Source organism: Lithobates pipiens, unplaced genomic scaffold (assembly GCF_037356315.1).
Source record: "Lithobates pipiens isolate NorthernLeopardFrog02 unplaced genomic scaffold, aLitPip1_a1.2 Scaffold_1, whole genome shotgun sequence".
NCBI lineage: Eukaryota > Metazoa > Chordata > Amphibia > Anura > Ranidae > Lithobates > Lithobates pipiens.
The window spans coordinates 236,350,312-236,377,928 of NW_027507685.1; the positions used below are offsets into that span (position 1 = coordinate 236,350,312).

Genomic DNA, 27,617 nt, shown 5'->3' on the forward strand with positions numbered 1-27,617 from the left:
ATTCAGAGAAAGCTCAATATATGACCAAATATGAACATATTGTAGGTCCTTATTCATTTGATAATGCCAGTCACCCCCTCACCCTTTTTGTACCATCATCACTCATCATCTTCAAATTTTGCGGCTCCAAAATATGCATTAGCCAAACCTGAACAAACTTGAAAAAAATTTTAATGCACTAAAGGAACATAGCCTGCCCATGGGTTCATGGTATTCATTGTACTCAGTGAACCCTTTTTTTCGAAATATCCCTCAAACTGGGTGCTAACTGTAGTTCTTACCTTAATTGGCCCAGTGCTGTCCTGTAGGGGTAGGCAGGAAGACACCAGCCCTGTGAAAGCTCTGACTAATTTAACTGGGAGCGTAGACAGGCGTTCTTTTCCTTTCTCTTAGCAGTTGAACAGAGGGATGGGAACTGAAGAAAAGCAAATAATGTGCAGAATGTGTGGAGAATTAAAGCATTAAAACAAACATATTGATTCACCTAAGCAAAGCCCAAGACTGAATATTATAGTTCTTGTATAAACCCGGAAAATACCTGTACAATTTAAGCACTGTTCCAGAGTTTCAAAGATACAGTAACAGCATTAGTTCAGCAATTAATTCTACTTCTTGCCTGGAGTTGCTCTTTAAACAATTCCACTTTTTTAACCCCATCTTCTATAACTTTTCTCCTTTGAAGATAAACACGTTGCCACTAAACTTTTTTATGTTATTGTCTCTCTTTGTACTGCCTTTTGGAATAACCTGGTTATTCCCTACAAAATTGTATATAAAATGGATATTGAAGAAATAGACGGCCATTTTGAGCCATGTGGAGCATCCCCCCTGGTAGTACATGGAAACGGCTCATGATTTATTGTAGGTGTGTCCTGTTAAAGAGTATGTCCACCATAGTGTTGGATCGGATCATTAGATGCAGATGATATAAGACATACAGTATACTGTAGTTTTCACCGTAAACTTTTGGCGAAAAAGGATATTTTATTGATTAGATCAACCTTTTCAACACAGAGGAACCCTTGGTATAACTTTCTGGTCTCAGGAAACCCATGCTAAAAATTACTATCTCTGCAACTCATGATACATTAGTGTGATGGTCAGTGGGAAGAATGCTCCTTACGCTTGTGGACACTGGAAAGAATTACCCCCTTACAAATAGTTAAAAAGATCAGTGGTGGCAGTGGAAACTTATCTGAGAGGCAGAAATTGCTCCTTTTTCAAGGAACCCCTAGCAACCACCAGATGAACCCTAGTTGCGAAACCCTGGGTTATACTGTATTATCAGTGTGCTTGGATTATGTCTGTTGTAATAATATTATGTTTATGTTTTGGTTTTTATCTATATGGGCTAAATCAAGGCTAAAAGCGAAGTGTAGAGGATAGACCCAAGTAAAGGGTTAGATTTGGGCATTATGTTAATGTTAAAGACTAAGTCCACATTTTAGACCATGCTTCGTGTTGCACCCACATTTAGGGTGTAACATGAAGCATGATCATATCCTTTCTCCTACACCCTCAAATGTGCGCCCACTCACACACTTGCTTGAATCGCAGGGTGATTCTTCCCTCTGAAAGTTCTATTGACTGTAATGTATCACAGATGTGTGTGGTTCCTTCGGGACACCTGCAGCATTCAGTTTTTGAATTGTTCTTATTTATTTACTACTGGTCCCATTTGCCAGATTAAGCGGTGGCCGTAATCCCTTCTTTATCTTCCTGTGCCGTGCTTCCTCCAGCCCCACACTAGCAGGCCCACACCTCCAGGGCCGTCTTTAAGGCAGGGCAAACGGGGCAGCTGCCCTGGGCCCTGTCATTGTTGTGGGGCCCAAAACAGCTGCCTCATACTTGTCAACTATCCAGGTTTAAATTCCCTTGTCCCTTGAAGTTTTATTCCTCTGCTATGTCCCAATATCTCAGTGTGAAGTGCTGCTACTAATGCTGTCCAGCTCTGCCCTATTGTTGTGTGCAGATGACTCACCTGCAGACCCTGTGTTTACATGTAAATAACTGGCATTTGTATGTAAATAGTGGTGACAATACTGAGTAAATAGCTGGTGGCATTGATATGTAAATAAAGGTAGCATTTCTATGTATAGCATGCTCCCCTGCTGTGAGGAGGTGATGTGCTACCTCTAGCAACTAATCAGTAAACAGTAATGATATGCTGTAACTACTGGCAACCAATCACAATTGCTGCCTGATCTTATACAGAAAACTGATTTTAAGTCAAGCTGCTATTTATTTTATGTCTCAGACAGGGCTGGACTGGGACAGAAATTTGGCCCTGGACTTCATCCAGACCGGCCCACTTACATTTTGAGTGTCCCATCAGCACCCCCTTACATCAGAGTGTCCCATCACCAGCCCCCTTACACCAGAGTGTCCCATCACCAGCACCCCTTACATCAGAGGGTCCTATTACCAGCCCCCTTACATCAGAGTGTCCCATGAACAGCCCCCTTTACATCAGAGTGTCCCATGAGCAGCCCCCATACATCAGAGTGTCCCATCAGCACCCCCTTACATCAGAGTGTCCCATCAGCACCCCTTTACATCAGAGTGCCCCATCACCAGCCCCCTTACATCAGAGTGTCCCATCAGCACCCCCTTACATCAGAGTGTCCCATCAGCACCCCCTTACATCAGAGTGTCCCATCAGCACCCCCTTACATCAGAGTGTCCCATCAGCACCCCCTTACATCAGAGTGTCCCATCAGCACCCCCTTACATCAGAGTGTCCCATGAGCAGCCCCCTTACATCAGAGTGTCCCATCAGCACCCTTTACATCAGAATGTCCCATGAACAGCCCCCTTACATCAGAGTGTCCCATCAGCATCCCCTTACATCAGAGTGTCCCATGAGCAGCCCCCATACATCAGAGTGCCCCAACAGCACCCCCTTACATCAGAGTGTCCCATCAGCACCCCCTTACATCAGAGTGCCCCATCACCAGCCCCCTTACAACAGAGTGTCCCATCAGCACCCCCTTACATCAGAGTGTCCCATGAGCAGCCCCCTTACATCAGAGTGTCCCATCAGCACCCCTTACATCAGAGTGTCCCATCACCAGCCCCCTTACATCAGAGTGTCCCATCAGCACCCCCTTACATCAGAGTGTCCCATGAACAGCCCCCATACATCAGAGTGTCCCATGAACAGCCCCCATACATCAGAGTGTCCCATGAACAGCCCCCATACATCAGAGTGTCCCATGAACAGCCCTCATACATCAGAGTGTCTCATCAGCACCTCCTTACATCAGAGTGTCCCATCAGCTGCCCCCTTACATCAGAGTGTCCCATCAGCAGCCAATTACATCAGAGTGTCCCATCAGCAGCCAATTACATCAGAGTGTCCCATTACCAGCCCCCTTACATCAGAGTGTCCCATGAACAGCCCCCCTTACATCAGAGTGTCCCATGAGCAGCCTCCTTACATCAGAGTTTCCCATCAGCACCCCTTACATCAGAGTGTCCCATGAACAGCCCGCTTACATCAGAGTGTCCCATCACCAGCCCCCCTTACATCAGAGTGTCCCATCAGCACCCCCTTACATCAGAGTGTCCCATGAACAGCCCGCTTACATCAGAGTGTCCCATCACCAGCCCCCCTTACATCAGATTGTCCCATCAGCACCTCCTTACATCAGATTGTCCCATCAGCACCCCCTTACAACAGAGTGTCCCATCAGCATCCCCTTACATCAGAGTGTCCCATCACCAGCCCCCTTACATCAGACTGGCCCACTGAGCCATCGGCCCACCGGGAAACTCCCAATAGTCCCGATGGCCAGTACATGCCTGGTCTCAGAGTAGGTGGAGAAGGAAATTTCTTGGGAGGGGGGCCCAAGAAAATTTTTGCCCAGGGTCCAATCTATATTAAAGACGGCCCTACACACCTCTGTATGGAACTGAGGCTGGAAGGGGGCATTGAAGGAGCCTGTGCATTGCAGCTATAATATACTGGCTTCATGTGCAATGCTCTGCAGGCCTCAATGCAAAAAAAAATAGTAAATGCACAAATACACATTGATCATGAAATAATGTTTTGCTGCATTTACAATTCTATTTTTGAAAAGGTGGCCAAAGCCTTTGAGCATTGCATTTCAGAGTTCAAATAAATGTCCAGCCAAAACTTTTATGAATAGAATAGGGCAGGATTATAAAGGTTTTTGTTTTTGGCAATTTCAGGAATTGAGAGCGAATCGCAGGAACACCGAAAAGCATCAGTAATCTGAAAGAGGTTCAAGTCTTCCCTTCCCCCTACACTACTAAAAAAAAAAAGCTCATTTATTTTTGTCTGTATTACTGTTGGAGATTTTTCCTCACTTCCAGTCTGATGAAAAACAATTAAGAAAGAGTAAATAAAGAACATTTCTTGCTTAAGAAAGTAAGGCTCGGTTCACACAGTAGGCGGCACGACTTGCAGCGCCGCGACCTGCCGCGACCTCAGCGGAGACTTGCAAAACGACTTCTGTATAGAAGTCAATGCAAGTCGCTTGAAGTCGCCGCAAAAGTAGTACAGGAACCTTTTTTCTAAGTCGGAGCGACTTGAGTCGCTCCTATTAGAACGGTTCCGTAGTACAGAACGGGGCGCGACTTGTCAGGCGGCGAAGTCGCCTGGACAAGTCGTCCCTGTGTGAACCGAGCCTTAGAAATATTGTTAACAGTTTGACCTTGACTATCTGGTGACCCTAAATATCTGTAAAAACCGAGGATTCTAACACTCTTGTCTATCCAAAACCGAAAAAAGTTTTGGCTGGTCATACACTTTAAGGTGAACAGTAAGGTTTGGGGTTGAGGTACGTTAGTTTCGTAAAATGTGATCATTTTATTTATCGGGTTATCACAAAACTCCTTGTGTAAAAATTCTTACCGTTAAGCTCATATGCACTCACAAGTACCACAACTATAAAATCTCACTAAAAATGACATAATGCACTAAAATATGCTCAGTTCATTACCCATTAGACTGGATGTGTCTGCTTCTGACCTTCAAAACCCATTATGGAGAGGACACTTGATATATGCCTTCATAAAAAACATTTTACCTAAATTTCTGTTTCATTTAGTGAGAGAGAGGGAGAAGATCAGACTTTTAAAGTCCCAGCTGCCCTTTATATCGTTTATATTCATCAGTATGACCAACAAAAGGCTAAAGTTGGTTTCTAAACCCTGTGCAACCATTTTCCACTTGTTTCTGTTGGCTCTGTGGATTTAAAAGGTTTTGGTTTCTAACACCTCTGGACCACCAAGGTCTTATCACTTTTTAACTTAAATAACCTTCTAATTAACTGGCCATGGGCGTGGTTTGTAAAAATGTTTGACCTCTAGTAATTGGGGACCCAGATGGGGCAGTCATAGAGCACTGACAGTCTAAGGCCGCGTACACACGGGCGGACTGTTCGCCCAACCTTGTCCGCTGAACAGTGTTTGGGCGGACAGTCCGCCCGTGTGTGGGCTTTCAGCGGACAGTTTCAGCGGACAGTTGGACGGACAAAGTCTTTCGGAAATTCCGAAAAACTGTCCGCTGAAACTGTGTTTGAGCGAACAGTCCGCCCGTGTGTAGGCTACTTTCGAAATGAGCAAACTGTTCCCGCTCGGAAAGTCCGCCCATTTCGAGCGCGTGTACAGGTAGGCGGGGCCCGCGAGGGAGACGTCGCGGGCTCCGCCGCCTGGAATGGGCTTAAAGGGGAACCCCAACGCCGAAAAAAATCGGCGTGGGGGTTCCCCCAAAGTCCACACCAGACCCTTGTCCGAGCACGCTACCCGGCCGGCCAGGAAAGGGGGGCGAGCGAGCGCGCCCCCCCTCCTGAGCCGTACCAGGCCGCGTGCCCTCAACATGGGGGGGTGCCTTGGGGAAGGGGGGGCCGCGCGGCCCCCCCACCCCAAAGCACCTTGTCCCCATGTTGATGAGGGCAAGGGCCTCTTCCCGACAACCCTGGCCGTTGGTTGTCGGGGTCTGCGGGCGGGGGGCTTATCGGAATCCGGGAGCCCCCTTTAAGAAGGGGGCCCCCGGATACCGGCCCCCCACCCTATGTGAATGAGTATGGGGTACAATGTACCCCTACCCATTCACCTGTGAAATAAAGTACAAAAAAAAAACACAACACAGGGAAAAAATATTTTATTGCACAGCTCCGGGGGTCTTCCGTCTTCAGGGGTCTTCTCGCCGGACTCCTCCGCTATCTGTGTGTAGCTCTTTTACTAGCGGAGGAGTCCGGCTTTCTTCCTCCCCGCCGCCGGCCTCTTCTCCCGACTTCGGGGGTCTTGTCCCCCTCTTCGGTTCTTCTGCCGGGCCACCGCGCCTTCTTGTAGCTCTTTTACAGGCGGTGGCCCGGTCTTCTGTCGCCGCTGCCTTCCGTTCTTCTGTCGCCGCCTTCGGTTCTTCTGCCGGGCCACCGCGCCTTCTTGTAGCTCTTTTACAGGCGGTGGCCCGGTCTTCTGTCGCCGCTGTCGTCGCCGCCGCCTTCCGTTCTTGTTCTTCTTCTTGTTCTTCTTCTCCTGGAGATGTTGACTCGACGAGCTCTCCGGCCGGAATGCCAGGGACACGCTCCGCTGCCACTTATATAGTGACAATGGGGCGGTGTCACATGGTATATGTCACATGGGTTGGTCACATGGTGACCCCGCCCCCTTACGATGTCATAGTCCCCATGTGACATCAACCCATGTGACCAACCCATGTGACATATACCATGTGACACCGCCCCATTGTCACTATATAAGTGACCGCACAGCGCGGCTCTGGCATTCCGGCCGGAGAGCTCGTCGAGTCAACATCTCCAGGAGAAGAAGAAGAAGAACAAGAAGAAGAACGGAAGGCGGCGGCTGCGACGACAGCGGCGACGACAGCGGCGACAGAAGACCGGGCCACGCCTGTAAAAGAGCTACAAGAAGGCGCGGTGGCCCGGCAGAAGAACCGAAGGCGGCGACAGAAGAACGGAAGGCAGCGGCGACAGAAGACCGGGCCACCGCCTGCAAAAGAGCTACAAGAAGGCGCGGTGGCCCGGCAGAAGAACCGAAGAGGGGGACAAGACCCCCGAAGTCGGGAGAAGAGGCCGGCGGCGGGGAGGAAGAAAGCCGGACTCCTCCGCTAGTAAAAGAGCTACACACAGATAGCGGAGGAGTCCGGCGAGAAGACCCCCGAAGACGGAAGACCCCCGGAGCTGTGCAATAAAATATTTTTTCCCTGTGTTGTGTTTTTTTTTGTACTTTATTTCACAGGTGAATGGGTAGGGGTACATTGTACCCCATACTCATTCACATAGGGTGGGGGGCCGGTATCCGGGGGCCCCCTTCTTAAAGGGGGCTCCCGGATTCCGATAAGCCCCCCGCCCGCAGACCCCGACAACCAACGGCCAGGGTTGTCGGGAAGAGGCCCTTGTCCTCATCAACATGGGGACAAGGTGCTTTGGGGTGGGGGGGCCGCGCGGCCCCCCCTTCCCCAAGGCACCCCCCCATGTTGAGAGCACGCGGCCTGGTACGGCTCAGGAGGGGGGGCGCGCTCGCTCGCCCCCCTTTCCTGGCCGGCCGGGTAGCGTGCTCGGACAAGGGTCTGGTGTGGACTTTGGGGGAACCCCCACGCCGATTTTTTTCGGCGTTGGGGTTCCCCTTTAAGCCCATTCCAGGCAGCGGAGCCCGCGACGTCTCCTTCGCGGGCCCCGCCTACCTGTACACGCGCTCGAAATGGGCGGATTTGCCTCCTCCTTACGTGGGCGAGTCCGTTCATTTCAAAAGTTGAGCGAACTGTTTGGCAAACAGTTCGCTGAAACAGTCCGCTCGTGTGTGGGCAAGTCCGCTCATGCAAATTTTGAGCGGACTGTTTGCCGAAACTGTTTGACGAACAAGGTTGGGCAAACAGTCCGCGCGTGTGTACGCGGCCTAAGATTGTATATGAGGCCCTTGTGAAGACTGGTGGGTGCAGTGACGGCTGGTGCTCCAAATTTTTTGAGGGGGCCGCAAACAAACTGAAAAATTCTGAAAAAAACACATCAATTGCAGCCTCACTGTACCCATCAAACGCATCCACTGCAGGGGCGTAACTATAGGGGGTGCAGCAGTCGCGACCGCAACTGGGCCCTGTGCTGCAGGGGGCCCATGCAGCCCCCTCTACATATGGCCGGCAGCAGGATAGATAGCTAGGGGTACCAGTGCACCATGCACACGGGTGGGTGGAGGGTGACTAGTAGAGCTCCATGCTCGACTATCGCACTGGCTGCTCCTTAGTTGTGCATTCCCCGCATGACCTGTGTCCTCGGCCGGCTCCTCAGAGTACCCCTCTCCTGCTCCATGCATTGCCGCTCAGTCCGATGTCTGTTCTCCCCAGCCAGAGTCCCCCCCCCCCCCCCGAGTTCGGCCCACACTGCACTGCATACTTCTCCTGGGTAAACAAACTTTAAGCACCCAGATGCAGTGCAGCCTTATGAGAGCCCCCCCCGGAGGACACTGCAGGCTTGTCTGCCAGCCCCCCTCCTCCCCGTCATACACAGATGATGAAAGGTCTTTCTGGGAGTTATGCCGATCATCCGTCCAGCACACTGGATGGAGCCCAGGCCAACATGGATGAGTGCGCGGCCTGCAGCTTGGTCATGGTGAGTGAGAGGACCCCATCCCCCACACACCATTGCATACCCCCTCCATCTCCCCCTGGGGACAGGGGCCCCTTCTCATGTGGGGACAGGGACCCCCATCTCCCCTGGGGACAGGGACCCCTTCTCACCTGGGGGCAGTAACTTCATCTGCCCTGGAGAAAAGGACCTCATCTCTTCTGGGAACAGGGACCCCATCCTGCCTAGGGACAGTCCCCCAATAGGGCACCTAAAAATAAAAAATAAATAATAAAAAAAAACTACTGATGCCAGTGGTGGAACTACAGGGCTCACAAAGGTCATACCTGTGACCACGCCCTGGAGTTCCACCGCCGGACTCGGAGGGAAGGGCCTTGGCTTGGGTTCAGGGGGGCCCTTCATGGTTTCTTGCATCAGGGCCCTGAAGGTTCTAGTTACGCCACTGATCCACTGTACCCATCAAACACAGCCACTGTGCCCATCAATTGCAGCCACTGTGCTCATCAATTGCAGCCACTGTGCCCATCAAATGCAGCCACTATGCCCATCAAATGCAGCCACTATGCCCATCAAATGCAGCCACTGTGCCCATAAAATTCTCCCACTGTGTCCATCAAATGCCACTGTGCCCATCATATGCTGCCACTGTGCCATCAAACGCAGCCACCGTGCCCAACAAAAGCTGCCATTGTGCCCATCAAATGCCACTGTGCCCATCATATGCTGCCACTGTGCCCATCAAACGCAGCCACTGTGCCCAACAAAAGTAGCCACTGTGCCCATCAATTGCAGCCACTGTGCTCATCAATTGCAGCCAGTGTGCCTATCAAATGCAGCCACTATGCCCATCAAATGCAGCCACTATGCCCATCAAATGCAGCCACTGTGCCCATAAAATTCTGCCACTGTGTCCATCAAATGCCACTGTGCCCATCATATGCTGCCACTGTGCCATCAAACGCAGCCACCGTGCCCAACAAAAGCTGCCATTGTGCCCATCAAATGCCACTGTGCCCATCAAACGCAGCCACTGTGCCCAACAAAAGTAGCCACTGTGCCCATCAAATGCTGCCACTGTGCCTATCAAATGCCACTGTGCCCATCAAATGCTGCCACTGTGCCCATCAAATGCTGCAACTGTGCCCAACAAAAGCTGCCACTGTGCCCATCAAATGCTGCCACTATGCCCATCAAATGCAACAAATGTGTCCATCAAACGCTGCCACTGTGCCCATCATATGCTGCCACTGCCATCAAATTCCGCCACTGTGCCCAACAAAAGCTGCCACTGTGACCATCAAATGTTGCCACTGTGCCCATCAAATGCAACCACTGTGCCCATCAAATGCAACCACTGTGCCCATCAAACGCTGCCACTGTGCCTATAAAATGCTGCCACTGTGCCATCAAATGCCGCCACTGTGCCCATCATATGCTGCCACTGCCATCAAATTCCACCACTGTGCCATCAGATGCAGCCACTGTTCCCATAAAACGAAGCCACTGTGCCCATAAAACGCAGCCACTGTGCCATCAAGTTCCGCCACTGTGCCATTGGATGCCGCCACTGTGTCATCCCCCCTGCCCGCTCGCTGTCTGCCTGGCACTTACCCTGTCTCGTTGGGGTGGCGGGTGATGGGGGCGAGCGGTGCCCTCCATGTGTCTCCTTCGGTCCTCTCCGCCTGATAGGCGTCCAATCACAGTGCCTGTCGTTTCAGCCAATCAGGTGATGGGTAACAGACCTGAGCACCTAATTGGCAGAGAGGCGATTCAGTGTTAGGAAAGCGAATAATTATTCGCTTTTCTAACACACCTTGGTAGACTGCAAGCGCCAAGCATGGCTCTCGCAGTTCACCTATTTTGAAGCCAATTAGAGCATATGGCTCTAATCAGGTGCTTTAAAAACACCCCCTACCGCTGTAATTCAGGTACCCGGGCCCGAAAAGGGCATGAATCTATCCATTGGTCATAGAGGGGGTGGCTGGAGAGAGGGGGACATGCCGCCACTGGTGGGGTGACATTTGTTTCATCTCTAAAGACATTGTAGCAGTGCAGAATGCAGGCAATAACATGAACATTTCAGTTGGTATTAGGCTACTGCTAAAGCTGTGATGGCAACATGTAGATGAGCAGAGTATGAAAGACATTTGCAGCTTGCAATAGATAATAAAGTGACATCCAGGTTTGTTGCACTACATCTTGTAACAGTAAACCTAAGATAACTATGCACATCTATACTTTTCTATAATTATTCTTTAAAGTGGTTGTAAACCCTTACAAACCACTTTGACCTACATGTAAGCCTAGATTAAGGCTTACCTGTAGGTCCAAGAAATATCTCCCAAACCTATACGGTTTAGGAGATATTTGCCCAAAGACGGGCACCGCTGTCTACGGCGCATGCGCCGTAGACAGCGGCGCGCAGGAGCACTGAGAGCGGCATCCTCGATAACGAAGATGCCGCCAATGCCGTGCGTCTTGGCTCCCGTGCGCATGCGCGGGAGTGACGTCATCGAGGCTTCGACGAATGACAGCGGCGGAGCTGCGAGACCCACCGAGAAGATGGATGCACCGGACTACATGGGACAGCGGTGACATCGCTGGCTCCTGTGTCAGGTAAGTGACACATAATGGACTACTATGCAATGTATAGTAGTCCATTATGCTTTACCTTTGCAGGGAATGAAAGAGGAAGTAAACTCATCAGGGTTTACTTCCTCTTTAAGATTCCCCAAAACTTTATTTTCACCAGTAGCTCTGCCTAAATAATTTTTTCTCGCTATTCTGCAAGCATTCTGGCCCTTTCTTTGGAACAAAAAGTGTGCAAGAATAAGTGTGCAAGAATCCGGCAAGCCTATACCACCTTTAGTCTCTTCTCAAGATTAAAGGCGGTATAGGCTTGCCGGATCTCTGGAAATAATATTTGGTGGGACAATTCACTAGGATTGTTGAGTGGACTAATCACGCGGCGTTCAAAGATTGGGTTTGCCTAGAACAGTCCTTTCACCCAGAAAGTCCTCTAGCTGTGGCTCCATGGCTTCAGACAGCACACAACAGGGCCTTTTCTTCTAATCATCTTATTTTAGTTTCATTGGGGGTTATTTACTAAAGGAAAATCCACTTTGCACTGCAAGTGCACTTGGAAGTAAAGTCACTGTAGATCCGAGGGGGACATGCAAGGAAAATAAAAAACAGCATTTTAGCTTGCACATGATTGGATGATAAAATCAGCAGAGCTTCCCCTCATTTCAGATCTACCCCTCAGATTTAGAGTGACTTTACTTTCAAGTGCACTTTCAGTGCAAAGTGGATTTGCCTTTCGTAAATAACCCCCAGTGTGTTGTTTTAAGACGGCCTGTACCTCCCTCTGGATCTCCACAATCCCAGGACCTTTAACACCACTGCGTGGGAATTGATATTTCCGGGTATGTTGTCGTCCTTCCTGTGAAATGACTAGCCATATTCCCAACCTAGAGCTTACCAGTTCTTTCATAAGAGACGGTGTATAGACTGGGCACCTCTGGAAAGCCAGGTCTCCCTTTCGACTGTACCTTTCTGGACATATTTATAGATCTGCCAATATTAGAACGCGCTGGGCGACAGGAAGATTTTAGTAGAGATCTCACGCCGTTCTAATCCATATGTACTAGATCTACCCCTCAAAGGCATCTGGTCTTGGACATTTACTCGTTTCAGGCCGTGATTCCTTCCAGACTCTGGAAAAATGTGCAGAGCTTGGGAGGATTTGATTTGGTTTGTCAGTTTACAGAAGAGGATCGGACACTGTAGTCCATAAAGGCTCGTTTAAAGTGGTTGTAAACCCTTACAAACCACTTTGACCTACAGGTAAGCCTAGATTAAGGCTTACCTGTAGGTCCAAGCAATATCTCCTAAACCTATATGGTTTAGGAGATATTTGCCCGAAAACGGGCTCCGCTGTCTACGGCGCATGCGCCGTAGACAGCGGCGCGCAGGCGCACTGAGCGCGGCATTTCCAAGAATGGAGCTGCCGCGCGTGTCGACTCCCGTGCGCATGCGCGGGAGTGACATCATCGCGGCTTCGCCGAATGACAGCGGCGGAGCTGCGAGACCCCACCAACAAGATGGATGCGGCGGACTACAGGGGACAGCGGCAACTTCGCTGGCTCCTGTGTCAGGTAAGTGACACATAATGGGCTACTATGCAATGCACAGTAGTCCATTATGCTTTGCCTTTGCAGGGAATGAAAGAGGAAGTAAACTCATCAGGGTTTACTTCCTCTTTAAAGTGCATACGCAAGAAAATGCATATAAAATTTCAACTCGCCGGTAGAAGGTAAGGTTATTGCACAAAATGAAGCAAGAAGGCACGTTTCTCCACATTCGGTGGCCGTTCCCCAATCTAGTCTCTTATTGTACTAAAATACATTATATTATTTCCCCAGTTACAGGCATTGCTGCAGAGTTTGCAGAGCTGCTCAGTATTCGCTCCATCATTCATCTCTATTGGAGTGACAATACAAAAGATCTTTATTTTTACATTTGATCAACGCTGAAGTAGAAAAGATGTAGCTGGATAGCCGCACTCCGAATTATTCAACTTTATTTCAAAAATGTAATTAAAATCATAGCATCTAGGCTGGTAAACAGACTAACTGCACAGCCGCTGACATGTTTCACACCGAACATGGTGCTTAGTCATAGTCATTATTACATTTTTGAAATAAAGTTGAATAATTCGGAGTGCGGCTATCCAGCTACATCTTTTCTACTTCAGTTCCTGTTGCAAACAGAGCCAGCACCCTGTGAGATTGTGGAGACAGCTGTTTTGGGAGAAGTCATTACCTTAGAGTGGTAATTCTTTGTATATGATCAACGCTACAAGGCTTTGAATACCCAATTTGGTGGCTAGACCTAGTATAAAAGAATGGTTTGCTCATTTGAACAGACTGGAGGACACGGAAGAGTTGATTCTCATGGCTCAGGGCAGAATTTCATCTTCTACCCTGACGTTAGCGTGTTGGCTACATTTTAAAACTATGGATGCTCACAAACAAATTATGCCTGACTCGGTCGGAGTTGGCCCATGGTCTTTGCTTTAATTCGAAACTCTTTATCTGAAAAAGCTTTTGTTTTTTCTGATTATATTCCCCTTTGGAGGATACATACAATATCTCACAAAAGTGAGTACACCCCTCCCATTTTTGTAAATATTTTGTTATATCTTTTCATGTGACAACACTGAAGAAATTACACTTTCCTATAATGTAAAATAGTGAGCATACAGCTTGTATAACAGTGTCAATTTTCTGTCCCCTCAACGTAACTGAACACACAGCCATTAATGTCTAAACCGCTGGCAACAAAGGTGAGGACACCCCTAAGTGAAAATGTCCAAATTGGGTCCAAAGTGTCGATATTTTGTGTGGCCACCATTATTTTCCAGCACTCTTGGACATGGAGTTCACCAGAGCTTCACAGGTTGCCACTGGAGTCCTCTTCCCCTCCTCCATGACAACCTCATGGAACTGGTGGATGTTAAAGACCTTGCGCTCCTCCACTTTCCGTTTGAGGATGCTCCACAGATGCTCAATAGGGTTTAGGTCTGGAGACATGCTTAACCAGCCCATCATCTTTACCCTCAGCTTCTTTAGCAAGGTAGTGATCATCTTGGAGGTGTTTGTTGGGGTCACTTGTCTTTGTACTCCTCACCTGGTTGCTGCCACACACGCTCTGAACCAAATAAGTTTATCTTGGGCTCATCAGACCACAGGAGATGTTTCCAGTAATCCATGTCCTTAGTCTGTTTGCCTTCAGCAAACTGTATGCAGGCTTTCTTGTGCATCACCTTTTAGAAGAGGCTTCCTTCTGGGATGACAGCCATGCAGACCAATTTGATGCAGCGTGTGGCGTATGGTCTGAGCACTGACAGGCTGACTCCCCACCCCTTCAACCTCTGCAGCAATGCTGGCAGCACTCATACGTCTATTTCCCAAAGACAACCTCTGGATATGATGCTGAGCATGTGCACTCAACTTCCTTGGTCAACCATGGTGAGGCCTGTTCTGAATGGTACCTGTCCTGTTAAACTGCTGTATGGTCTTGGCCACCGTGCTACAGCTCAGTTTCAGGGTCTTGGCAATCTTCTTATAGCCTAGGCCATCTTTATGTAGAGCAACAATTCTTCTTTTCAGATCCTCAGAGTTCTTTGCCATGAGGTGCCATGTTGAACTTCCAGTGACCAGTATGAGAGAGTGAGAGCGATAACACCCAATTTAACACACCTGATCCACATGCACACCTGAGGCCTTGTAACACTAATGAGTCACATAACTGGGCCCAATTTGAACATTTTCACTTAGGGGTGTACACCCTTTTGTTGCCAGCGGTGTGTTGAGTTATTGTGAGGGGACAGCAAATTGACACTGTTATCCAAGCTGTACACTCAATTCTTTACATTTTAGCAAAGTGTAATTTCTTCAGTGTTGTCACAGAGATATAATAATATATTTACAAAAATGTGAGGGGTGTACTGATTTTTGTGAGATACTGTATCTCTCTGGTTGACGTGATGGTGGTGGTGGTGGGGGGAGGCGGCAGTAGACATTACCTGCTCTGCCCTCCCGCTGATGTGCAACACCCTTTCCCTCTTCCGATCTCATAATTTCATAATCTTCCTATTTTCCCCCTATCCCCATTGCCATTTTGGATATGGGAGCTGGTTGTAGCTTCCTAAAAAACTATAGGCCGGCTCTCCACTGCACATGTACTTTGTGAATGGTCCTGCAACCTCTTGGGACATATGATGTGTCCCAGGAGGCTGCAGGAGGCTGCAGAAGGAGAGGGGTGGGACAAGGGATGTCATCCTCACCTAGCCGAGGATTGCGAAAGTGGGAGCGGGTACTGATAAAAATCTGTACTTAGCCCCCCCCCCCCCCCAAAAAAATTGCGTAATTCAGTTACAGGCTGGAGGTGGGGAGCTAACCAGCGGGACTTCCTTTTTGAGTGAAGTTCACCATCAAAACATGAAAACAAATGACATTCAGCCTGCTGGCTCTCTACTTATGTTTTTTTACCTTTGGCTTTTGGCTGGTCATTCAGCCCAATTAACACAGCACCCCTGTGTTTTGGTACACCCCTTGTACCTTGCTTGACTCGTACAGTCTTTATAGTCACAGTTCCCTGCTGCACAGGCCCACATCTAAGCCTCTCGATAGAGGACCTCCTGAGACCCTGGGCTCTCTCAATCCTCGGAGACCACTAGGTTCCTCTGAACTTGCCTAGTCATCTTGACTCTCTCAGCCCTCTGGACAGCATGGAGTACTGTCTACTGAGCAGAGCACACCTGTCTCTTAACGGGAGCCCTAAGCTATACAGTCAGGTCCATAAATATTGGGACTTCAACACAATTCTAATCTTTTTGGCTCTATACACCACCACAATGGATTTGGAATGAAATGAACAGAGTGTGCTTTAACTGCAGACTTTCAGCTTTAATTTGAGGGTATTTACATCCAAATCAGGTGAACGGTGTAGGAATTACAACAGTTTGTATATGTAACTCCCACTTTTTAAGGGAACAAATGTAATGGGACAGATTAACAATCATCCATCAAACTTTCACTTTTTAATACTTGGTTGCAAATCCTTTGCAGTCAATTACAGCCTGAAGTCTGGAACGCATAGACATCACCAGACGCTGGGTTTCATCCCTGGTGATGCTCTGCCAGGCCTCTACTGCAACTGTCATCAGTTCCTGCTTGTTCTTGGGGCATTTTCCCTTCAGTTTTGCCTTCAGCAAGTGAAATGCATGCTCAATCGGATTCAGGTCAGGTGATTGACTTGGCCATTGCATAACATTCCACTTCTTTCCCTTAAAAAACTCTTTCGTTGCTTTCGTAGTATGCTTCGGGTCATTGTCCATCTGCACTGTGAAGCGCCGTCCAATGAGTTGTCAAGCATTTTGCTGAATATGAGCAAATAATATTGCCCGATACACTTCAGAATTCATCCTGCTGCTTTTGTCAGCAGTCACATCATCAATAAATACAAGAGAACCAGTTCCATTGGCAGCCATACATGCCCACGCCATGACACTACCACCACCATGCTTCACTGATGAGGTGGTATGATTTGGATCATGAGCAGTTATTTTCCTTCTCCATACTCTTTTCTTCCCATCACTCTGGTACAAGTTGATCTTGGTCTCATCTGTCCATAGGATGTTGTTCCAGAACTGTGAAGGCTTTTTTAGATGTTTGGCAAACTCTAATCTGGCCTTCCTGTTTTTGAAGCTCACCAATGGTTTACATCTTGTGGTGAACCCTCTGTATTCACTCTGGTGAAGTCTTCTCTTGATTGTTGACTTTGACACACATACACCTACCTCCTGGAGAGTGTTCTTGATCTGGCCAACTGTTGTGAAGGGTGTTTTCTTCACCAGGGAAAGAATCCTTCGGTCATCCACCACAGTTTTTTTCCGTGGTCTTCCGGGTCTTTTGGTGTTGCTGAGCTCACATTCTTTCTTTTTAAGGATTTTTCAAACAGTTGATTTGGCCACACCTAATGTTTTTGCTATTGCTCTGATGGGTTTGTTTTGTTCTTTGAGCCTAATGATGGCTTGCTTCACTGATAGTGACAACTCTTTGGATTTCATATTAAGAGTTGACAGAAACAGATTCCAAATGCAAATAGCACATATACAACCTGTTGTAATTCCTACACCGTTCATCTGATTTGGATGTAAATACCCTTAAATTAAAGCTGAAAGTCTGCAGTTATAGCACATCTTGTTTGTTTTATTTCAAATCCATTGTGGAGTTGTATAGAGTCAAAAAGATTAGAATTGTGTCAATGTCCCAATATTTATGGACCTGACTGTATGTCTGAACCTGTTTTATAAAAACTGTGCACACCTCTACCAGGTCTCCAGCAAGACCTGGAAATTGAGTTGGAGACTTCTTCACCCACAAAGCTCTTCGAAGTCTTCAAAATCTGGAACCCCATCCGGTTTTACAAAACCGAGAGAAAGCAATATTCTGGAGCCTTGCACTCTTCATTTCGTGTCAACCCTGTGTCCCTGTCAAAATATGAAGTGCCAAAAATATACCTGTTGATCCTGTTGAAATCTTGTGAGCTGATAACCGTCCTAGTCTAATGCTTCCAAAACTTCCAAGACATTAAAAAGTTTTGGCTGGAGTTCAAGAAACAAACATTTAAAAAAAAAAAAATTACGTTATACGATTGAACAATGCCCCATAATTTTCTCTGCTGTCGTCTTCCAAACAGCTTTAATCAGTCACATTTTCCGGCTTCTTTAAATACATTATCCCGCTGTTCTATTAGATATTTTCTTTCCTCAAACCTCACAGCTGAGAATCTTCCAGCTTCCAGGGAAATTGAATTACTTGAATTGGAAGGGGGCTGTAACATGCAAAATGTTCCAGGCTCTCAATCCTTTGAGACCGCTAGGTTCCTCTGGACTTGCCTAGTCGTTTTGACACTCTCAGCCCTCTGGACAAGGATCCTCCTGTCTCCAGCATGGAGTACTGTCTCCTGAGCAGAGCACAACTGTCTCTTAATGGGAGCCCTAAGCTATACAGTCAGGTCCATAAATATTGGGACATCAAAACAATTCTAAGGCCGCGTACACACGCGCGGACTGTTCGCCCAACTTTGTCCGTCCAACAGTTTCGGCAAACAGTCCGCTCAAAATTAGCATGGACGGACATGGCCACACACGACGAACGAACAGTTTGCTGAAACCGTGCGCGATGACGTGAACGGCATGTACGACGGGACGAAAAATACGACGTCCTATACACTGCATTATAGCTTTCGGCGTGAAAATCCTTTCTGAGCATGCGCGCAACTTTGTTTGACGAACAAGCCTACACACGGGCGGACTGTTCGCTCAAACAAGGTTTCAGCGGACAGTTTTTCGGAATTTCCGAAAAACCTTGTCCGTCCAACTGTCCGCTGAAACTGTCCGCTGAAAGCCCACACACGAGCGGACTGTCCGCCCAAACACTGTTCAGCGGACAAAGTTGGGCGAACAGTCCGCCCGTGTGTACGCGGCCTAATCTTTTCTGGAGACCAGCAGGGTGTGTGTAGAGGTGTGCACAGCCTTTATAAAACAGGTTCAGACATGTGGGGGCTAGTCCAATAGTTTTTCGAAAAATAAATCCGACGGACCTAGAAATAGAACATGTTTCAAATCTATCCAATGGACTAAATTCTGACGGACTAAAATCGGGAAAACCGTTCATCTGTGTGCTGGTCCAACGAACCAAATACGGCACAAGGGCAGCTATTGGCTACTGGCTATTAAACGTTCTTGTTTAGTCCTGTTTACGTCATCCGTTCGTTCAGAAAATCCGTCGGAACTCCACTGAAAGTTAGTCGGGAAGACCGTCAGACCTAGTATGCCGAAAAGTCCGGTCAGGTGTACGGGTCATAAGGGGAGCCTTGAGCTATATGTCTGAACCTGTTTTATAAAGGCTGTGCACACCTCTACACACACCTGCTGGTCTCCAGCTACTTGGTTGCAAATCATTTGCAGTCAATTACAGCCTGAAGTCTGGAGCGCATAGACATCACCAGATGCTGGCTTTTATCCCTGGTGATTTCTCTGCCAGGCCTCTACTGCAACTGTCATCAGTTCCTGCTTGTTCTTGGGGCATTTTCCCTTCAGTTTTTGTCTCCAGCATGGAGTACTGTCTCCTGAGCAGAGCACAACTGTCTCTTAATGGGAGCCCTAAGCTATACAGTCAGGTCCATAAATATTGGGACATCAAAACAATTCTAATCTTTTTTGAAGACCAGCAGGGTGTGTGTAGAGGTGTGCACAGCCTTTATAAAACAGGTTCAGACATAAAGCTCAGGGCTCCCCTTATGCCACGTACACACGACCAGACTTTCCAGCAGACTAGGTCGGACGGGATCAGTCCATCGGACAATCCGATCGTTTGTGGGCTAGTCCAATTGTTTTTCGAAAAATAAATCCGACGGACCTAGAAATAGAACATGTTTCAAATCTATCCAATGGACTCAATTCTGACGGACTAAAATCGGGAAAACCGTTCATCTGTGTGCTAGTCCAACGAACCAAATACGGCACAAGGGCAGCTATTGGCTACTGGCTATTAAACTTCCTTGTTTAGTCCTGTTTACGTCATCCGTTCATTTGGAAAATCCGTCGGAACTCCGCCGAAAGTCAGTCGGGAAGACCGTCAGACCTAGTATGCCGGAAAGTCCGGTCAGGTGTACGGGGCATAAGGGGAGCCCTGAGCTTTATGTCTGAACCTGTTTTCTAAAGGCTGTGCACACCTCTACACACACCTGCTGGTCTCCAGCAAGACCTGGACACTGAGTTGGAGATTTCTTCCCTCATCAAACTCTTCGAAGTCGCGAAAATCTGGAACAAACAACTTTTACAAAACATAGAGAAAGCTGAAAAAACTGTTTTTTCGGGCTCAAAATCAATATTCTGGAGCCTTGCACTCTGCATCTGTGTACCCCTTGCCTATTTTTACACAGTGACCGGGCCTCACACTGTCACATTATGAAATGAAAAAATATTCCTGTTGATCCTTCCAGAAATATGAGCTGATAACCTGGTCTAATGCTTCCAGATCTTCCAAGAAATTAACAAGTTTTAGCTGGAGTTCAAAAAACGAACCTATTTTTTTTTCAGTATGTTGTATGATTGAACAATGCCCCATAATTCTCTTTGCTGTCGCCTTCCAAACAGCTTTAATCAGTCACATTTTCCGGCCCCTTTAAATACATTATCCCGCTGTTCTATTAGATATTTTCTATCCTCAAACGCCACAGCCGAGAATCTTCCAGCTTTCAGGGAAATGGGATTCCTCGAATCGGAAGGGGGCTGTAACATACAAAATGTTCCAGGCTGAATAATAGCCTCTCGCTCTCGTTGCTGCTAGACGCCACCATGCTTAATCTGTTTACTCGGAAATTTTGCTACGTATCCTCTATTCATCAAAAGCTGAAAGATTGCAGCAGACGCTTGGCATGACTGGAGAATGGGAGCTTATGTCAGCATTATTCAGAGCAGATGAGATTTGGGCCCTGTTTTCAAGATGGGAAAATAGGGGTTATTGATTTGGCCACGCTCTGCCTGGTTTAGATGCAGAATCTTGCTCTTTTGAATCCCAGTTTATAACAATTTGACATGGGAAGTTGTAATGTGGAAGCGTGGCGTATAAAATGGTGGAGAACAGATGGGGAGATAAGAATCTGTTTAAAATGAAGCTCCAGGCCTTTGTTTTGTACAAAGTAGGGAAGGGTTAGAAAGTCTGTAAGGTTTTCATTGCAGTCTGTGCCCTCCCCATTAAAACTGACTTCCAGCTTTCCCTTCAGTCTTGTACAGGCTCTTCTCCCTTAATTAAATTGCTTACTCTGATTTCACAGAAAACTGTGAACTTATCATGTTTTACATTGGAAGCTGCAGTGACTCAGGGTCTGCCTCCTTACATAGCTGGAGAACATCCGGTGTCCTATCATATAAGGTCCCCCATCCGATAGTGTCCGCTGTGTACTGCGCATGCGCAGTACATAGCAACACAGATTCCGAAAATTGCAGAGGATGAACGGCGCCTGCGCCGTGAGTCCAGGTTCTATCCCCACTATCCAAGCGGACATAGAGTAGGAATATAAAAGAGCCGAACGCAGCGAGGCCGAGCCCGAAGCGTGGCGAGCGAAGCTCCCCCGCGAGGGGCCCTCTAATATTCACAACCCTATGTCCGCTTGGATGGTGGGGCTACCACCTCCACTCACGGCGCAGGCGCCGTTCAGCTTCGGAAATTTTCCGAAGCTTCGTCTGCTCCGTACTGCACATGCGCAGTACGGGGCGGACACTATATCATGGCCGGACACAATATGGCAGAACACTGGCATCATCTAGCCCTTCCCTTTTCCAGCCTGACTGTCCCCGACCTGCCCCCTTCATATAATTGCATTTCAGCTCTTTCAGTCATAACGGCTCAGCATCACATGTGGGCGTTACAGGCAGTCTATATGCATATCAGTGGGGGCCCGTTCTCTAGACTGACATTCACTCATCAAGGAATTTTGATATTTGCATAACTTCTCCCACACACCAACCCCCTGCTTGCATCCATGCTGATGGCTCTTGCGAGCAGTACTGAGGCAGGGTGTTGTGATGTTCTCAAAAAATATATATACAGCACCCTGCTGGCCCCTCCCACCAGCGATGATTTGCCTGAGTTGCATAGAGAAGCACAGAGGCCCAATGAAGACATTACTGGGTCTAAAACAAAGTATGTAATGAAAAGCTAAACAGCAAGTTGATAAAAATGGAAAGTCACCAGCTCTCTGTCAGTCACCAACTCTCTGCTCTGCCCCCCCCCCCCCCCCCCCGGCCAGCTTAGGCTCTCAGCAGCTTGTTGAGAGGCAGACCCTGTTGCCAGTCTGGGCATGTGGGTGGATCCTGACTTCCCGAAGTCCTACGCCACCGCTTGTCAAAATTTGGGGCTCCTACATTTCTGGAGATACAGGGCTCTTTGCACAGCCTGTCAGAAGCTACGTACAGTGCAGCCAGTTTAAATACAAGCCGGCCCACTCTGTTTGCAGCACACTGAGAGGATGAGCTTACAGTGCTTCTCACTTCTTGTCACTGAGCTCAATGGACATCTTGGAGCCTTGGACCAATGGTAAAGCACCATTGGTCCAAGCTGTCCAATAAAAATGCTGCAGTGTAGGCTGTCCTCTCACTGCAGTGTCATTGAAGGGGGCATGTGTCTAAAAGACACATGCTCCCTTCCAGCTCAGCTCTCTTAACTACAAGGAAAAAAACGCGGGTTTATGTGTATAAGCTTTACCCGTAATCCCATGTTTTTCCCACATAGTTAGGAAGAAGAATCTGCTGCTGCTGAAAATGTACTTTTTTAATCAAGCTCAATAATATATTATTATCCTATATGTTATAACATAATACTTTATTGAGAATACTATATTCGGGAAAAGGGGAAGAAAAAAAGGGAAAGAATGCAGCAGGGGATTTTTGTGCGGTACAATTTACAAAAAAACAGATTATTTATAAAAATTCATTATGTTTTATTTTGGATATATTAAAAATATTATATGAACTATTATATGAACTCAACTATCAACTAATATTTTCAGGATCCCTTATACTTTGTAGTTATGAATTTGCAATTTTTGTACAATCTGTGTAGCTGTGATTAATTTTTTCATATAATATTTTTAATATATCCAAAATAAAACATAATGAATTTTTATAAATAATCAGTTTTTTTGTAAATTGTACCGCACAAAAATCCCCTGCTGCATTCTTTCCCTTTTTTTCTTCCCCTTTTCCCGAATATAGTATTCTCAAAAAATTTTAGGGGATGAGGTACCTATAACATGAATGTGTCTCTGGGATAGTGTGGACTAATCAATTTCTATAATACTTTATTGTTTATCTATTTACTGTGAAATTACCGGTTTGAAGTTATAAATTCAAACTTCAGTAATTTGTCCGTTAAGCCACCTGTTTGCGTACAGTTTTTGAAAAATTACCTTAAAAACATTCTGACACTTCTCTCCTACATGCAAAAATCATAATTTTTTTTGCTAGAAAATTACTCAGAATAGAGATGAGTCGAACACCCCACCATCCACCCCCCCCCCCCCCCCCGCGCGCACGCGCGCTTCGGTTTGCACCAGAACCTGCGAACAGACCGAAAATTCGTACGAACTTTAGAACCCCATTAAAGTCTATGGGACTCGAACGTTCGAAATCAAAAGTACTAATTTTAAAGGCTAATATGCAAGTTATTGTCCTAAAAAGGGTTTGGGGACCCAGCTCCTGCCCCAGGGGACATGTATCAATGAAAAAAAAAGTTTTAAAAACTGTAGTTTTTTCAGGAGAACTGATTTTAATGACGCTTAAATTGAAAAAAAATAAGTTAAATATTCCTTTAAATATCGTGCCTGGGGGGTGTCTATAGTATGCCTGTGAAATTCCACATGTTTCCCGTGTTTAGAACAGTCCCTGCACAAAATGACATTTCTAACGGGAAAAATTTAATTTAAAATTGCTTGCGGTTTTAATGTAATGTCTGGTTCCGGCAATACAGATGAAAATCATTGAGAAAAATGGCATGGGTAGCCCCCCTTCCCATTACCAGCCCCTTTGGGTCTTTTAGGTTTATTAAAGGGAAACCCGTACCCAAATTTAAAAAAGGAAATACGTGTGGCCCCCAGGCCCTATATACTCAGAACAGCAGTATACAGGTGGTGCAACCAAGACAGGCACTGTGTAGATTTGTTGTGTTAAGTACAATCTGTTTGTAATTTTGAAGTGGTACATTTTTAAAGTGTAGCTCCAGTCAAAAAATCTATTTTTAAGCTTTTTGGAAAACATAGGGAAGGGTTATCACCCCTGTATAATTTTTTTTGGCCATCCATCTTTTTTCATCTCACTTCCTGTTGTCTCCTTCCGTTTGCAAGTAGGAGACGTTTGTAAGTTGGATGTTTGAAAGTAGGAGCCTGCCCTATATGCTCTGCAGAAATTTGGGCCTAAGGTGTTGGTGTTGCCACAACACTGTAAGCCCTCAAAGTGACTCTTGGTGGGCGCTGGAACGAGCCCTGCTGTGAAATATTATATCAAGAATTGTAATTACATGCACCTGTTAAACAGGGGCTGAAATATTGGGCCTTAGGCACTGATGCCACAACACTGCAACACCTCACAGAAACTCTAGTTGGAGAGCAGAAATGAGCCCTGCTGCAAAGTATTCCATCAAAAATTGTAATTAGATGCCCCTGTCAAACAGGGGCTGAAAAATTAGGCCTTAGGCACTGATGCTGGTGCCATGACACTGCAACCACTCATAAATATTGTAGTTGAGAGCAACAACGAACCCTCCAGAAAAATATTGCATCAAAAATTGTAATTACACTCCCTTGTTAAACAGGGGCTGAAAAATTGGGCCGTAGGCACTGGTGCTGGTGCCACGACACTGCAATCCGTCACAGATACTCTAGCTGGAATGCAGGAATGAGCCCTGCTGTAAAATTTTGCATCAAAAATTGTAATTACATGCCCCTGTTGAGACGGGGCTGAAAAATTGGGCCTTAGCCACTGGTGGTGGTGCCCAGAACCAAAAATGTTCTTCCAAGCTATAAGCAGGATCATTGAGGAGGAAGAGGATAGTCAGTCAGCATAACAGGATAGTCACTCAGCATCAGCATAGGCAGTCTTGAAGGGATGTGACATTTCAAAAAAATATATATTCGGTTACATCAGCTTCAGGTGCTTGGTAGCTGGTGGTTATCCAAGATTGATACATCTTTATGAAGGTCAGTCGATCAACCGAGTCCATGGACAGGCGCACCCTGTGATCGGTTACAAAGCCTCCAGCAGCACTGAATGTGTGTTCCGAAAGAACGCTGGATACAGGACAGGCCAGTAGCTCAATTGCATACTGTGCAAGCTCTGGCCAGTGATCCATCCTCAAGACCCAGTAACCCAGAGAATTTTCGGTGGGAAAGGTGTCCAAGTCTGACCTTGCCCCTAGACGCTGGCGACCGATCATACCTTGGGACTGCGGACTAAAAAATTGGCTGAATGCATCAGTCAGACGGCCACCTTCTCCACCGCTCCTTCAGCAACACGTTGTCCAGGACCAGGAATTTGTAACCTCCCAGTCTCTGGGAACGCGTTGCACAGACCTTTCTGCAAGGCCTCCCGGAGATGTCTCATCCTCTGCTTACCTTGTACCATGGATCAAGGAGAGTTGCCAGCCAGTAATGATCCCTCTCCTTGATCCGCTGAATATGAGGATCTTTCCGCAGGCTTTGCAGGATCAGGGAGGCCATGCAGCATAGGTTAGCTGAGGCATTTGGTCCAGAGTCCTCTGGGTCACTAAGGATGACGTGATCCTCAGCCATCTCCTCCCAGCCACGTACAAGTCCATGGGTTTCTTGGGACTGTAAATCATCCCTAAAAGACTGCTGCTGATGCTGCTGATGCTGAGTGAGAGGCTCCACCTCCTCCTCCTCCTCTTCCTGTGTGATCGGTGGGACAGCAGGAACACTGTCTGGATAAAGGGAGCCTTGAGAGGCAAGGAAGTCCTCCTATTCCTGCCTCTGTTCTGCCTCAAGTGCCCTGTCCATTAGATTAAAACAGAGTTTAAAACATGGATGAGCCAAGCTTTACAGGCTATGGAAGAGTGGAGTGTTTCACAGGCTGTGAAGCAACAACAACTTAGTGAGAGCCTTCGAGGCCCAGCGGCTGATGTGATTTGTAACCTGAGGATGGGCAAGAAGACTTGTGTTGCCATGGATTACATCAATGCCTTGTGTGCTGTTTTCGGAAGAGTTGAATCTACCGCTGATTTGATGTATAAATTCAACCACACTCACCAGAAGAGGGGGGAGAGTCTGTCCAAACACATCTCCCGAGTAGATCAGATGCTACATCCTCAAGAAGGGCCTTGACCCAAAATATGTGGATCATGCCCGTCTGGACCAGGTTCTGCACTGGGCCCGGCCTAACCATCCTATTGTGTTGAAATTATTGCTGAAGAGAACTCAGGTGGTACCCACCTATCCTGAATTGATAAGGGAGTTTTTAGAGGAAGATGCTCTGTTGGAAGAGAAAAGACAATGAGCACAAGACTTGAATTCTGCTACTGGGAACAAAGCACTGTCCATGCAGAAATGGAGTTCTGAGATGAAAATAGTGGGACTGAGTCCGAACCGAAGGGACCAGCCCTCCCAGATATACGTAAACCAGTTGCAAAACTCGGCCCACAGAACTGATGGCTCAGGTGGCTCAGGCTCAAACTCAAATGTATCATGCTCTGATGCGAGTGATGGAGACCCAAGTGAAAGTTCAGGAGCAAGAGACTCGGGCAAGTGAACAAAAGAGATGTTACGGATGCAGAGAGGTCAGACATTTCGGAGCTAAGTGCCCCAGATCCAGCGTCAACCATCAACTCCTCAACGAAGTCCTAAGAGCTTTACAGAAATTGCTCTTTCCAAAGCCGGCGGGAAACTTCAAGGGACTTCAGTGAAGGAGCTAGTTGAGAGTTCCAAAGGAAAACTGCGCTCCAAAGACGAGAGAAGAGACCAGAAGAGAGCCAAAGAGAAAAGGGAAGCAAGCCACCAGTCTTCTCTAACCCTCCGGGGCTTTTATAGCACGCTATAAAAATAAAACCCTCAGAGAATGGAAGACAAGGACAGGAAATCAATGCACACCCTGCTAAACGAGCAGTTAAACCAAATCCACCGCCTTCAACGAGACTGGTTAGGGCACAAACCATAGAGTCGCCTGTGGGAAACCTACCCAAAAACTTAGTGGGGCCATCTCCCATAGTATCAGTACAGGTAGATTGCATTTACACACAAACACTGCTGGATACTGGAGCCCAGGTGATGCTGCTATATTGAGACTTTTACCACAAGTACTTGAGGCATATTCCTTTGTGCAAACTTGACGAGCTAGAAATTTGGGGTATCGGGACCCAGAAGTGCCCTTATGATTAAATACCCATCAAAGCAGGAAGACTAGAAACCTTTGACACGTTGGCTGTCGTATGCCCCGACCGCCCAGAGCTGGCCAAAATTCCCTACTAATGGGCACCAACACCAACTTGGTAAGAATGCTACTCACTCCCTTGGCCTTGGAGGGTGCTCCTGTTGGGAAAATTCATCCTAAGTTGAGACAAGCAGTCCAGAGGGTGTTGCAAGAAAAGAAGGCACATGCGGAAGGAGTGGAAAGATTATGGCAACTGGACACCTGAGAGAGGGTGCTACAACCTTGGGAATGGGCCTGTCCTAAAGCCACAGTCATGTTGTCTTGGGACCAGTCGGGTCCGTACGTGGTGGTAGAAGCTGATCCCGCAGAAGAAGTTGGGATAGAATTGGTTCAGGAGATTGCACCCACTTGGGCTTTGCTAAGAAGTGAAGGGCAAATTCCTGTCAGTGTTAGGAATGTCACTAGCCATCCGATCAGCCTAAAGCCTCGAATGGTGATTGGGAAAGGTGAGTACTGCAAGGAAGGAATGGGTT

At 47.3% G+C, this 27,617-nt stretch overlaps 1 protein-coding gene across 15 annotated transcripts in view; it reads left to right on the forward strand.

The window, feature by feature from the left end:
- The window catches only part of SYNGAP1 (synaptic Ras GTPase activating protein 1), a 562,775-nt gene that overhangs the window by 478,199 nt on the left and 56,959 nt on the right, over positions 1-27,617 (forward strand). The window lies entirely within an intron of this gene.